Raw genomic sequence first — 12,371 nt, forward strand, 5'->3', positions numbered from 1 at the left:
CCCTCATCTTTTGCAAAGTCTACTCTAGTTTTTACAACACCCAATCACCAAGCACCAGTATCAATTGCGGCTCTAACCCTTTTCCAAACCTCCGCCGCCATGGCAAGACATTCTTCAATTTAAAAGCCTACTTTCCATCCCTTATCAATCATCATCTTCATTTAGGGTACCTTTATCCCACCCGACGAGAGTATTTTTCATCTAAGTTACTTTCCTTGTAAGGGAAATGCCTCTTATATAGGAGTATTTCAAATTACATCTCCACTACGAGGCATTAAAAGCATCAACGAATTTTTGGAATTAATCATTCGTATATGTTATTTTTAGTTTTTCTTGTAATTTTGAGGCCAGTTCTTCCTAATTTTTTTGTTTGGTATTTGTTATTTTTTGTAATTTTGTATTTAGCTTTTCGTTGTAATTTTTGGAATTAATCATTCGTATCTATGAAAAAAATAAAAAAATATGAATCGAAGTTGAAAAAAGTTCATATAACGCCCCAGGAAATTCAACCTTAACACGTACAATAAAAGCACAAACATTGCGTGGAAAAGTCAAGTCTCCGTCAAACATTGAAAGTGTTAACCAAACAAAATAAAATAAGATAAACTCTTCTTTCCACAAACCCTGAAGCAATTTATTTAAAAAAAAAAAAACATAACAAAGATATTTTTTCACATAAGCTAACAAGTTTTCTGTGCTTGAAAGATATTTCACCAATCATAACTCTATATAATCAAACCATATAGCTTCATTTTCATAGGTCTCAAAAACAATATACTCCCTACGTCCCTTTTTAAATGTCTCACTTCGTAATTCCAACTTATTAAGAAAACATCATAATTACACTTTTTACATCAACTTTTACCTCCACTTTTCTTATTTACCCTCTATGGAAATATCATCATTACACTTTTACTCACTAACTTTTCAAAATGAAATATACTTTTAGGGGTAAAATAGAAAATGTACCAACTTTTACCCACTAACTTTACAAAATGGACATTTATTAAGGAACAGCCCAAATGGAATACTGGACTTTAAAAAGGGGACGGAGGGAGTATTCTTTAGAGCCAAATTAAGTTCCACAAGTCATAGGATGGGCTTCCCAAAAGATAATTACACAATTTCTTAGTTTTACAGTTCCAAAATAACATAGGTTTTTCGGTTCCACAATCATACTACAAAAGACGTTGCATCCAATACATATTCAAATTCTAGAGTTTGAAATTCCTGCATAATTTCAAAGTTGTAGAATATGATATTGTCTACAATATTCAAACTCTAGAGCTTGAATTGTTTGAATGTTTTCAGATATTAAAATCTAAATGGTATTAAACCTTTGGGCATTTAATACAATTTTTGGTAGAATATGATATATTGTCTATGATATTCGGACTCTAGAGTTTGAAATTTCTACATAATTTCAAGTTTTAGAATATGAGATTGTCTACAATATTCAAACTCTAGAGTTTGAAATTTAGGTATAATTTCAAATTTTAGAGTTTGACAATGTCGGGGTAGAACCAGGTTAAAAATGGAGGAATGATGGGTTACCTTTTGCTGCTATTTTGGCTCCGAAACTACAACATCCGTGGCTACCTCTTCCTTGTCAACTTCCATTTCCATTGCACAACCTTCCAATCTCCAATCAAAATGCACATTGCTCTCATTTGTTGGGTCCAAGACTTCTTCTTTACCAATGGAGGGAGAGGAAGCAATGGAGGTTTCCATTAAGAGTTAGGAGGTGGGAGGTTAGAGTAAGGAGGCAGAAGTGGATTGGGTTTATGGTGGGAAGTGGGAGCTCCTGGAGCTTCGTTGTAGCACCAATGGTGGTGAATGTGGAAATGGAAGGAAAAAGATGGAAGAAGATGAATATGATTCTCTAATGAAGAATATGGAGGGAAATGTGGGTTATGGGTGGTTATATGTTTGTGGTTGTATGTATTAAAGTAGGGTACTTTTGTCCATTTTTTTGAGAGCATTTTTGTCCAAATATGATTTACTAAAAAATAGGCTACATGCAATAAATTTGCAGTTGCATTTATAAACTCCTTTCTTTTAATGTATATGTGGCGCCAAGTGTAAAAAATAAGAAGACCCATGTTTAATTTAACAGAGCATTCATTATCAATTTAACGGCCTGTTTGGATGGCTGATTTGCACTTGGATTTGTGATGCGCCTAGAGATGAAATCCGCTTCTCCTCTTGTCCGGTCTTTGGAAGTGAAAAACTCCACTTGGATATGGCCCCCGATTTGCATGTGGCACATTTGTAATCCACCCCACAGGTGGATTTGCAATGATGGGGGTACCCCTGTCGTTGGATATGTGGGGTAGGCAAATGACTGAACTACCCTTGAAATTTCTCTTCCATTAACGCCGATCACAACTATTAGAATACGCAACACCAAACCCCAATTGATTTCTACTAGAAAACACAAAGGAAGTTACTTGATTTTCACCGACAAATGGCTGGAATGTGCTAACCTCTTTGGAATCCGGACTCGCTAGAATCTGTGAGTGAGATTGGTATTGGGTTGGGAGGGAGAAACTGGAGGGAGATTAGTGTGGTTATACAGATGAAGTGGTGATGATCGGAGGCTCTTGCATCAGCAATGGAGAAGGCGAAGGGTTGCAGAGGATGGGGTTGAGAAGACGAATTTTGATGATTCGAGTCGCTCAATGTGTTCAGAACGTGATTTTAAGGATACCTGCGAGAAATCGGCAAAAAAAAAGACCGGGAAGGGCTTGATTTGAGCAATTTTTATTTAAACCGTTCAATAAAAAATTGTTTGGATGAAGCCTTTCCTGGTCATTTTTTTGGCCGATTCCTTGCGAGTACCCTTAAAATCACGTTCTGATCACATTGAGCGGCTTGAATCATCAAAATTCGATCAGGGAATGGGAGAAATTGGGAGGTTCGCATTTTAACTAAAATGAGGTGGTCCTCATGTGAACGGACTGTATATGTGTGTGTGTGTGTTTATATTTATGTAATGAAATTTTAATTTCCAATTATGTATTTTCACTTTTAATTACATATATTATTTAATTTCCAATTAAATCTTCCATCACTTTCCAATTATGTTTTTTAATTTTTTTTGAAAAATGATAATTTTCTAAGAAGTAATATGGTTTACTTTTAATTTTTTTTGGGAAAAAATATACTATATTTCTAAAAAAACGGTTTAAACTTTGTGTATTCTAAAATAAAATTATTTTATCCTAAAATTAATGGTAAATGTCAATTAAAGCTAATTAATATGAAATAAACCAATTTTGAGAATTAAAAAATTAAAGTCAAGGTAATTCAGTCATTTGACAATTTATCTCCTCATATCCACATTCCATATCCCCCTTATCAAAAAACCATCCAAACGTTGGATTACAAATCCACATGTGTCCCCCGTATGGGTCCCACATGGTATGTGAGAGGAGGGATATACTATTCATATATTTCGGGAGTATTGAATAATTTTTGCTTATTATGAGGTGAGACCACCCGTCTTACATATCACCCCTCATTTCATATCCTCCCTCCTTCTATATCCAACCTCCTTCTATATCCACCCAAAATCAAATCCTTCATCCAAACGGACCGTAATGGATTTGGACGGCAAGAGGGTAACTGACTAACGCCGCAATAGTTTAGATGTGTAATTGAAGTTTATCAAATTTTGAGTGACTATTAGATAGTAAAACTTTCCCCTTGATTTATATGCAGACTTTGGACTATTAAAAAAAAAAAACCCACAAAGGGTACTCTGGACTTTTCCCAACAAAAAAACAAAAAGAAAAAGGTTTAAAAGTCACCTCCTCCTACTTTTTACACTCCACTCTCCTTCAACTGACTTCCAATAAGTCTACCAAGAACTCGACCCATGCTCCAACCCATACCACTGACGTGCATGCCATGTCACTAGTGGGCCCACCTTTTAAATCAGCCCAAAAAAATAATCCCAAAATGCTGAAATTTTGAAAACCCCCAAATCCAAAACAAATCTGCAGTGGAGCACGGAGAGAGAGAGAGATCCAAAACAGATCTGCAGTGGAGCACGGAGAGAGAGAGAGAGAGAGAGAGAGAGGAGGAGGGAGACATCGGCGCCCGACCACCAGCCTCACCTCTACCTCCGGCGACCACCACCACCGGTTCCACCTCCGGCGACCAACCCTGAAAATCGACCCACCACCGACGACAAATCCACAGTCGCCAAGGTCTCTCTCTCCTCGTCTATATATTAGAGTGTTTTCAATTCTAACCTTTCATTTCACTATAACTTGTTCAAACAAGAGAAAAAAAAAGGGGCTTGTGAAATTGGGGGGTTTTTGGGTAGAACCCTAACCATGTGTTTCTAGTTTCATAAAATCAGGATTATAAAACAATCCAAGATATGCAATTTTATGTGAAGATACAACTGAGAAATCAAACATTAAATTGCTATGAGATGCTTCTCTTTTCCCATTGTAAACACAAAATTAAGATATCCTGGAGGGCATTCAAATTAGAAAATTACAGGAATTTGTGACTCTCATTCCATTGATCAACACTTCCTGTTACAGGAAGTTCAAATTTGTGACTAACTTCCTGTTACAACCCCACGTGTATATGAATTTGTGAAAATTAAGATATCAACACTTTCTTCTACTTCTCTTTGGCAAAAACTGGGTGGCTACCCCCTTTAGAAACTTGGCTTCCATATGTATGCTACTTTGTATTAGAACTGTTCAATGGATGCTACAGCTTTCAATTTTTTATTTTTTTCATTTGAACTAATTAAACTTTTGCCCTTAAATGATATAATGCATACTTTTTTCAATTGAGCTAATGTCTTATTGTTGTGCCAACTAAAAGTTTAATATCAGTAGCAGAGCATATCAAAAGTTTTTCCATGCCTAGCTTAAGTACCAGTCTTCACATAAGAGGGAGGAAATCCTAAGTACTTATTGGGACCAAGTTAAGGACTCGATTTGCTCTATGGTAAAGGATTTCTTTGAGGGCTTTGCAAACATTGAGAAGTTGAACAAAACCAACATTGTTCTTGTTCCTGAAACTGTATCCCAATTCCGCCCAATTAGCGTATGTAATTTCGGATACAAAATCATTTTGAAAGTGGATATCAATCATGGGAGAATAAAGGTCTCTTCGGCTTTGGCGGCGGAAGCGTGGGCTGTTGAGATTGCGGTGTTGATGGCCAGAGCTTGGGGCTTACAGAGAGCTACAATTGAAACTGACTGTGAAGTGCTCGTTCATCTACTCCAGGCTGCATCTAATCACAAGAATTGGTCTATTCAAGCTATTACTGATGATATATATTTTGGCTCTCTCTCTTAACTGTGATTATGTTTTTTACATGATGTAACCTTAAAGCGAATAGTTGTGCCCACTTGATAGCTAGCAAAAGTAGAAGCGAGTCTTTGATTTTTATTCCTCCATGTAATGTCCCACCTGAGATGGGCTGTCTTATCCTTTTGGATTTTTAATAGAAGAACTGCTGTTCAAAAAAAAGAAGGTTTAAGGAGTTTAATATGCTGCAGTTTGCCTCTTATTCTCAAGTTATCATTTGCAAATTTAACTAGTTGTAGGAGTTAACGTGCTGGACATTTTTACCTGTTATACAGTTTGTCATAAACTGGAAATTCCAGATGCTCTTGACAGAGTATACTCAATCTAGTAATACTTCAGCTGGTGCAATAACCTAATTTTACGATAAAGTTCTGTGTCCATCATAAGACTAGCTATTGATAAAGTTCTCTTGAAGGCATGACTAATTTTGCAGCTTTGCCAAGAACACATTCAGAAACGAACATATATTTTCCATCTGACAACATACAAGCAATCCAGACCAACATATATTTTCCATTCAACAACATACAGGCATTCGAAACACACCCATTGAGTCACATCTACAGGAATACTCAGGATACACATCAAAATATAAACACACACCCAAGTTACCCAGGATACTCCTCAAAATAAAGATACTCCCTCCGTCCCTAAATAAGTGTCCGGCGCGCAAAACTAGGCTTTACAAAACATGCATATTTTCTATTAAAAAATTTAATATTTTTTCACAATCTAATAGAACTCATTGCTATCTATTGATTTGTGAAAAAAAATTAATTTTTTTAACGAAACAAATGCATCTTTTTGAAGGCTTAGTTTTGCGCGCCGGACACTTATTTAGGGACGGAGGGAGTACATCAGACCAATAACAAAGGTTACTCATGCCAAGTACATGAGGTGACAATTTTTTTTGCCAACAACAATGAAAACCAACATAACCACAATTACTTTCATCCTCCATTCTTTAGATCGAGAGTAGGTTAGTAGCTTCATCAGCTCATCATTTTTTTGGATGTTTGTGATGACCATCTCTTGGTCCTTCAACACGAATTCATCATTTTTTGACGCCAATGCTTCATTTTTTGATGCCAATGCTTCATTGCTTGACGTCAACAATTCATTCATCTTCTCGAACTTGGCATTTGCAAACTCGAATCTTCTCGTGGTTTTTAGAAGGTTGTTCCCAAATTCCATTCTTCTGGGACAAGTAGGAGTGTCGATCCATCCAAAAAATGTGCAGCCAAAATCCTTATGTTTGGACTTGGGTACCAATGGCTACAGCTAGAGTCGCTATTGTTTGCCATTGCAACGCTGTAAATTAAGCTAATGTCACATCAAACTAATATAATAATGAAGACTGTAAGAAATTGCCAAACTGCATAATTGCAGATTTCATCTTAAGTAGGAACAAATATATGCTGGTTGATTACAAATTGCCAAACTGCATAATTATGTAGGATATGTTTTTATTTCCCCACCAAGCATGCTGTTTAACTTAACGGGCGATTGGGATCACAAGTTCTAACTTTGCACTTCCCCTTGTATCTATGGCCTATAATTTTTGCAGTTAATCCATTTTGGTAAACAATTAAATTTGTAGAGGCTAAATTTTAGGCATCACCGGATGCATATGAAGCTGCCATTAGATCACAAGTATATTTCTCCTTTTAGATGCACAACACTTCATCATTTTTTTTGTTAAACTTTTGGACTCTAAAATGTTCTCATACCCATATGCTAAAATGGTTCCTCTTCTCATTTTGTTAAGGCGTAGTGCTTGTGATTTGTAGGATAAGGCACAGGAAGAGGCAATAAAGAGGAGAGTGGAGATGAAAGCCAAGACCTATGGGCAAGAGTTCAACGTGGGTGTAGAGGAAGAGGATCTGATTCGGTAAACAAAATATAGTGAAGATTGAAACCCTAATTTCAAAAAAAAATCTTGAATTTCACATGTTACTGGAACCCTAATTTCAAACAAAATCCCTAATTTCATACCAACACGGAATCCTAATTTTTTTTTGGGTTGAACAAGTTATAGAGCGCAAATTGAAAATCTACCTAATAGAGAGAGAGAGAGAGAGAGAGAGAGAGAGAGAGAGAGAGAGAGAGAGAGAGAGAACTGCTGGTTTAGGGGGTTTTCAAAATTTTGACATTTTGTTTTTTTTTTTGGCTGATTTAAAAGGTGACGTGGCATGCCACGTTAGCGGCATGGGTTGGAGCATGGGTCGAGTTCCTGGTCTGTAGACTTATTATTGTTCAACTTCAAGCTAATGCCCTATTGGCGGGGAAGTCAAAAGCCTTCAATTTATGTATGGGGCTGTTGCGTTGCGTCTCCTCCTCCTCCCGCTCTCTCTCTTTCCCTCCCCTGTGTGTGTGTAGTGCAACCAAACAACCTCAACTCCAAAACACACCAGCACTAGCACACCCATGTCAAACCTCCACCATATCACCCTCCTCTTCTCTCTCCTCTCCATCTCTCTCCTGCTCCTTTTCCTCCCCCTCACCCCCACTTCCCCTCCTCCTCCCCACATCCCTTCCCTCTTCCCCCTTCAATCGCCTACTTCCTCTCCGGCACCACCTCCCACGCCCCTCAAATCTTCCGTCTCCTCCTCACCACTTACCACCCCACCAACCACTACCTGCTCCACCTCGACGCCCGTGCCTCCGACTAAGAGAGACAAAACCTTGCCCTAATGGTGGCTTCCGTCCGGGTTTTCGCCGCTGTTGACAACGTGAACGTGATTGGGAAAGCGAATTCGGTTCGGCAAGAGGGGTCCACGCCCCTATGTAGACACCTCCCAAGCGGGGCATCGCCATACAGATTGATCATTGTTTGTTTGTTTGTTTGCTTCGTAAACCAAGATCGTGGATATTCCCGTGGCTAGGAACATCGCCACACGATAGTGGTTATCATCAAAACAAAGTCGCCACCCAGTTTATAAAAACTAGGAAAAACAAGTAGAGATTCTGGGTGCGGGAACCAAAAGTACAATAAGGGAAAGGCGTTAGGCACCCCTCTTTGCCCAGTCGTGAGACTGGCCCATAATTGTTTGACATAAGATTAATAAATGCTCTATGTAATTCTAACACATAAATTGATTAATTAGCCTTTAAACAGTTAATGGTGAGCCAAGACTGTAGTTGAAACATGCATCAGAATAAGTAGAATAAAACAAGATGTCCCAAGGAGATGGATCTCGCGGCCGGTGAATGGATGTCACGATTGAGAGATCCTCCTAGTTCAATGTACGGGCCAATGGATCGAAGATCCAACCGATGTTCTTCCTCACTCCAGACTAAATAATTAACAGAGAATCAAATCGCTACGATTAACATGCATAAATTGAAAATAAAACAAACCAAAGGCCCCTGGGCCTCACCACCTTGATCTCTCAGTGACTTGATTGCATCGGATTGAAGGAGATTGACTGATTTACTTTTTATAAACCCTAGGGTTAGGGTTTGAACTTCGGGATTTGGATCGTTGGATCGCGGCTGCCTTTGGGAGATTAGGGCTTTTGTAAAGGGGATATGAGAGAGTATATTTGTAGGGTTTCGTGGCTAGAGAAAGTGTATTGACCTATATGTTTCGGAACCCTAACGGCCCTTTATATAGGCAATTGGTGACTCACTTCGGCCAATCAAATGGCGTGAATCAAAAAGGAATTCTAGGGTAAAAAGATCTCTAGGTGCAATCTACTGCATAGCCTGAATGCATCGAAGAAAAGCTGCTAGGGTTTTGAGGATCGGATCAAACGTATGACAAAAAATTCCAGAATCTGGAAAATAGACGATCTGACGGCCGGTTAAAGGATCTGGTGGCCGAGGAAATGATTAAGCGGCCGAAGGATAGACCAGGCGGCTGAAAGATCAATCTCTCAGGGAGATTTTCAAGCAACAAGTTTCACAGGTGAATAAATGATGTTAAGGCCGTGAGATCGATGTTACGGCCGAAAGATAGATTTTCCTAGAATGTTGTATTTTTGTCTGAAAGGCTATATGGCTCTGGATTGGGTCCTCTAAGTGGCTAAAAGTATTCACCATAAGTCCATGGTTCACGAGAAGTTAATCAGCAATCACTGTATCTATTCATCATCGGGATGGTCCCCAAGGTGGGACTTGAAATAATTGTTAGGCCAAATTGGAGTGTCTACAGATGCCCCTCTTTGACTGAACTTAGACGGATCGCGAGACATGTTTAAGTAAGAGTCAAAGCTGTAAAAGCAACTCAATTTGGTCCAACCACTATTCCAATGGTTTTTGAAATAGGTTTTAGTTATGGTCGGGCCGGGAGGCTGCCTACATATTCCACAAGGGAAATTCAGATCAACTGTAGTTCGGAGGCAATAAAGAAAAATAAACAATTTGGAGGTTAGAAACAGAAGACATACCTTCGGGCTTAGAAAGCCGTAATGTGACGTATTTGGGCAATGCCAGGATTTTTGGTGGAGAATAGTTGTAGAAGCGCGGAGTTGCCAGGGAAATTTTTTGCGGAGAGCATCCTTAGTATTTTGGGGTAGATCAATACACAGTGGGTGAGTCGTTTGTTTTTCATGATCATCCTTACTTTGACTGAGGGGAGCTCGATAGAGTAGCTTATCCTTGCGAATGAGCTTGATGGAAAAGATGTAATTGGGGTGGAATCCAAACCATCTGCTGGGGATGAATCAGATGCCGGCTTTGAGATATGGGGGGCACGAGGCCGGTAACTGGAGCACGGAGCTTGAGATGAGGGAATCGAGGCGCGAAGTTGGTTGTAGTCATAAGGTGAGAGCTTGAGAAGTTGGAGCTTAGAGCTTGTAAAGATAGAACCGAGGCACAGAGCCGGTTGTAGTTTGAAGGTCTGTGCACAGAGCTTTCCCATCATAAATTTTGGCGTAGAGCTAGAGGGTCGAGGCACTGAACCGATCAATAAAACCGAGGCGTAGAGCCAGTTTGACTGCACGATTGACCTATTTCATGAGTGAGAGAGAGATGCAAAATATGTATATGATGGTGATAATTAGATATGATGATGTTGATGATTATGCAGACTTGATGTGATTGATGGTGATGCAATATGTGCGTGGGCTCGTGCGTGTGTGTTTACTTTAAGCGTAGAGCTTCTTTCAAGTTCTGGACTTGAGCATTCAGTGCATAGAGCTCGAGCATTTGGAGGATAGAATCCGAGCATTCAAAGTACAGGCTTTGAGCATCCAATACGCAGTGGTTGGGCATTCAAGCATAGAGCTTGAGCATTCAAGTGTAGAACTTGAGCATTCAGTACACAGTGGTTGGGCATTCGAAGAGCTTCGAGCGTTCAAAATGTTGGATTTTGAGCATTCAAGCGTAGAGCTTGAGAACATATGATATCTTGTTGATTGGTGTGGCGTAGAGCCAGTTGAAATAGTGGACTTGGGCATAGAGCCGCTAGGTGAATGAGATGGCGAGCGCGAGGCTGCCGAATATGAGGCTACAGAGCTCGAGGTGTAAAACTTGCTGGAATGGTAGTGAGCACGGGCATAAAGCCACTGAGTAACTTGATCATGGAGCTACTGATAGCGAGCATAGAGCTGCTGAATGAGCTGCTAGGAGGTAGTGAAACTGTTAAGATGGATGCTGAGTGGGTGAAGTTGCTGAAGCGGGATAGAAAGCGCGAGGCTGCTAAATGGTTACAGGCGTAGAGCCGCTGAACTGGTGAGTATAGGCGTAGAGCCGCTGAGATGGTGAATATGGGCATAGAGCCGTTGAGATAATGGTGAGGGTAAACATGGGCGTTAAGCCGCTGAATAGCTTAATGGTAGCGAGTACGGAGCTGCTGAGGTGGAGCTGTCAAGATGGTGAACTAGTAGCAAGCATAGAGCCACTGAAGTAGTTGATCATAGAGCTACTGAGTAAGCGTAAAGCTATTGATGGTGCAAAGAGTATGGTGCTGTAGAGTAACTTGGGCACTGGGTCGCTATGCTGCTGGACGGATGAACATGGAGTTGTCAAATGACTTGATAGTAGTGGGTACTGCTAAGGAGTTGTTGAGATGGCGAGCTCGGGGCTACTGGGTGAGCGTAGAACTGCTGATGGTGATGATGGAGTTGCAAAAGCGGAGGGATGTGAAGCCGTTGAATATCTTGATGAGTGCTGCTGGACTGTTAGGTGGCCAAGGGTTACGGGGTTGTGAAGATGGAGTAGCTTTGATGATGTTTAGTAAGTACGAGGCTGCTTGAGCATAATGTTGTTGGGATAACGAGATAGTGAGCACGAAGTCATGAAGCACGCGGTGCTATGGTGAGCATGGATTTGCTGTTGGGACAGTGGAGTCTGTTTGAGTAGCTTTGATGGAGTTGTTCGCTTTGGAGTGCAGTAACTTGGGCATAGAGCCTGAGTGAGAGTTTAAATGACCAGCAACTGGTAAGCTTAACGCTACGGAGAAAGCTTATGTATGACTTTCTTTGTGCCCGGGCATGCCCCCAAGGTTGATTCCATCATTGTTTCTGTCGGTCACGGACCCAAAATTTCATAATTGCTTGGATTGGTGCACTGAGCAAAATTTGATGCTGCTATGGGAGATTGATTAAGGGGCCAGGAGATCAATTTCTCGGCCGAATAATGGATTCCTCGGCTGAAGGATCGAAATGTCGGCCGCGTAATCGTTCGGTTTCCAGAGCTTTATAAAAGGCCGCGACCTCGGTGTTTTATTTCCATTTTTCTCCTTTGTCTCTTCATTCCGTTCTACCGAAGACCTCCACCGAGGATTTCTTCACTTCTTATATCCTTCATTCCCGTTCGGGCCATGGGTGACGTGTGGTTAGCGATCGCGGAGGGAGTCCGTGATGTTCTCGATCTTGTCTTGATGCTTGATTAGGGACCCTCGCACAGGGGGCTTGCTTCCGTGACGCGGAACTCTTGGGTGGCGTTTGTACGCGGTATGATGATTTTTCTGGGCCATGTGGTGATTCTTTTGAGCCATGTGGTGTCTCTTCTGCACCGTAGTACTTCTCTGGCATACGTCACCCTGGAGGTGTCCTCTTCTTTTTTGTAGCTGGTCTCTGGTG

General features: G+C 40.4%; 1 long non-coding RNA gene and 1 pseudogene across 1 annotated transcript; one reads left to right on the forward strand and one right to left on the reverse strand.

The window, feature by feature from the left end:
* Positions 1 to 4,003: 4,003 nt before the first annotated feature.
* LOC131318961 (uncharacterized) lies at positions 4,004 to 5,732 on the reverse strand. Its single transcript, XR_009197843.1, has 2 exons — positions 5,361 to 5,732; positions 4,004 to 5,322 (listed from the first exon to the last, which is right to left on the reverse strand). It is a non-coding gene; the product is annotated as an uncharacterized LOC131318961 (long non-coding RNA).
* Positions 5,733 to 6,614: 882 nt separating this feature from the next.
* The window catches only part of LOC131321173 (beta-glucuronosyltransferase GlcAT14B-like), a 49,537-nt pseudogene continuing 43,780 nt past the window's right edge, over positions 6,615 to 12,371 (forward strand).

This window comes from Rhododendron vialii, chromosome 3a, assembly GCF_030253575.1.
Source record: "Rhododendron vialii isolate Sample 1 chromosome 3a, ASM3025357v1".
Taxonomy (NCBI): Eukaryota; Viridiplantae; Streptophyta; class Magnoliopsida; order Ericales; family Ericaceae; genus Rhododendron; species Rhododendron vialii.